This window comes from Macadamia integrifolia, chromosome 11, assembly GCF_013358625.1.
Source record: "Macadamia integrifolia cultivar HAES 741 chromosome 11, SCU_Mint_v3, whole genome shotgun sequence".
NCBI classification, from domain to species: Eukaryota; Viridiplantae; Streptophyta; class Magnoliopsida; order Proteales; family Proteaceae; genus Macadamia; species Macadamia integrifolia.
This window is the reverse complement of record NC_056567.1, coordinates 26379343-26382079: the sequence shown is the minus strand read 5'-3', so window position 1 is coordinate 26382079 and position 2737 is coordinate 26379343. Positions and strand designations below refer to the sequence as shown.

At 37.3% G+C, this 2737-nt stretch overlaps 1 long non-coding RNA gene across 15 annotated transcripts in view; it reads right to left on the bottom strand.

Annotated features, from left to right (window-relative positions):
* LOC122094328 overlaps positions 1 to 2296 on the bottom strand; it is a 12323-nt gene extending 10027 nt beyond the window's left edge. For 10 of the 15 annotated variants that reach the window (XR_006144734.1, XR_006144737.1, XR_006144732.1 and 7 more), the window contains exons 1-2: positions 1984 to 2296; positions 1619 to 1732 (exon numbers count right to left, since the gene is read on the bottom strand). This is a non-coding gene — a long non-coding RNA (uncharacterized LOC122094328). The remainder of the gene's footprint in view (positions 1 to 1618; positions 1733 to 1983) is intronic. The other 5 variants (XR_006144723.1, XR_006144725.1, XR_006144730.1 and 2 more) reach the window with 1 other exon arrangement.
* Positions 2297 to 2737: the final 441 nt, after the last annotated feature.

The window sequence follows — 2737 nt, the reverse complement described above, 5'->3', positions numbered from 1 at the left end:
CCCCCCCCCCGCGCGCACCCTCTCTTTTTAATAGTTTATCTTTGCCATGACTACCAAGTGTTACACCAGGACATGATCATGACCACTATTGATGAAATATGGATTGATCTAGACCAAAATTACTACAGCACATTATAAATTAACAGAAAATATTACTATAGAGTCTGCAAACCAAATTAAAAAAACTCCATTTAAAGCACCAGATAGGATGAGTTTTATGACATGTATAATAATTCCATAGAAAATTTCACTTCAAAGAAGCAACCATTGGAATGACCATTTATTTGAAAGAAGATATTATAGCTTCTCAAGTAAACAGTGGTAGAAAGGAAATCTGCCCTAGAAATAAGAAAAACAAACATTATCAAACAAGATGTGATTTACAATCCAGAAGCAGAAAGAATATTAGAAACAAAGAAGACTACAAAACAGTATTTAACAGCAGGACGCAGTCGAGGTTGGAAGCATTTGGACCCATTTAATAAAGGGTTAATGGTTGTTTTGCATGTAAACCACTATCTCACTCAAGACAATGAGAGGAACTCAGATTGTTCCTATTTCCCTGTTTCCATGGAAGTGATTGGGAAGTGAAAAGCTTGCAGTGGAACAGTATGGGAAACCAGCAGCAAGTAATATTCCCAGCTCCTGTATTACAAAGCATTCAGAAGTTTGCTATGCTTAACAATTCTATAACCCCCACCCAAAAAAGAAAAATTTTAAAAACTGCCCAAGTTCTTAAATTCTTTTCGAGAGAAAACATCCAAAAGATTAGAGATCCAACATCATTCATCAAATAATTTGAAGTTGGAATAATCAATGCTACAGTTGTTTTGTTCTTCATTACACGAATGACTGATTTTACCAAGATATGATTCTTAAACATTGTCTTCTAGGTATAGTCATTATCTACCTACTAAAAGATAATTCAATTATGTCTGCACAGTAACAAGTTTGTGTACAACAATGTCAATGGTCTATATTATACACTATCAGATAGTGATAGTTATAATTCATTATTCACTTCTTAGTTATGATCTGATTCTCATTTTCCTACTTACCTTTCGTAGTCACTTCAATACTACTTTCCAATCAAGTCTATCTCTCTCTTCTCCAGAGCATCTCCTACTCGTTTTCATAATTTCTTCCAGCATCTCATTTCCTAAGTATTTTTTCTTATTATTTCACTTCTCACAAGCTTCCTACCATTGAAAGGCCCTCCATACTTTTAAAGTCAATTGCCTAATTTGCTACATCGCTCATGTTCAAAGAATTAAAGCCCACTGTTACCACCCGAAACGTGTGTTAAACCAAATATCAGCATGATCAGATGAAGCAAAGTCTACTATCTACATATAATGCATAGAGACTCTAACCATGGAATGTTGGCAACTAACAATACAACATACAATATCATCGAAAATGTAAAGGAATCGATTTGATGATGTGCCATACACATGAAAAATATTCGAATATCAATCCATTATTGGCTTGATGAAATCCGAAGCAATTTAGAAGTATTAGGGGGGCCATTCTGAATAAAAAGAGCTACTTTGAAACTGAACTAGGAAAAACTTGTATCAAATCCTGATTTCATAATGCTTAGAACATTCTCACTCACATGAGATCCAACCCGAGAAATCTAGTAAGCTTTAAGAACACGGTTGGTATGGTGCGCCACCAAATTATCCACGGATTTGAACTCCGAGTACAAGGAATCCACGGCTTCTGCAACCTGAGTCCACCGAAAAAAAAATAAAATGGATTAAGCATCAATACACTACTCCACAAGTTCGGCAATAGATATTAGGTTTCTTGTGCTTCAAGATTTAACATGATCAGTGAAAGCTGCTTGGCTTGAGATGAGATTGGAGCCGAGGGTTCGCCAAACTAAGTTCGTAATTTCGAAGGAATTCAAGAATTATTTGAAGAAAATGAAGAATTGAGTGCTTTAACAAGAAATGGTAAACGAGTTTCATCACGAACCTAACAACTCGCACCGTTGGAACGAAGGGATGATGTTCAAAGGAATGGATGCTAGGGAGCTCGAACGAACTGAAACCAATGCTGTGGAAGGTTTGCGTAGGCGTGAAGGATCATGACCCACAACTAACATATTCAAGAGCGCGGAGAGACGTCAACGGCGAGCTGAGGGGTTGCAGTTGCAGTTTAAACTCCAAGCGAGCAGAATAGAATAGGCGGACTACTTTGTTTGAACTGTAGACTGATGACGTGGACATTTCAGACGTTAGACATATGGATAAGCCCCTCAGGTTTGGAAAAAAATCCTCTCCAACAGCGATCGGGCTCCTTCGGCGCCTAAACAGGCATCCAAAGACTCTGCCATACACCCCAACACATGGCCACGTGCCCCAAGTCCTCCTAGACTTGGACATGCATCATAACAACCGGAGATGCACCCTAATGCATTTTCTCTCTCCAACTATTGGGACACTCTCCAACCACTGGGACATCCAACCAGAAATCGACAATTGGGAGAACTAAGGTAGATGTGTCTATGCGTTGGGGGTGGAAAAATGTTTCTCCGCTGTGTTTGGTAATCAAGAGAAGAAAAGAAAAAAGTACATTTTTTATATTTTTTTTTTTCTTAGGTTAAGAATTTTTCTTTACATTTTATATGTCTTCACCCAAGAGAAGATTCAGCTTTTGAAATTTAAAATTCCTCTTAAGAACTGTGAAGTTTTTTTTTATTCCAAAAAATAAATCTTGCCAAAAAAAA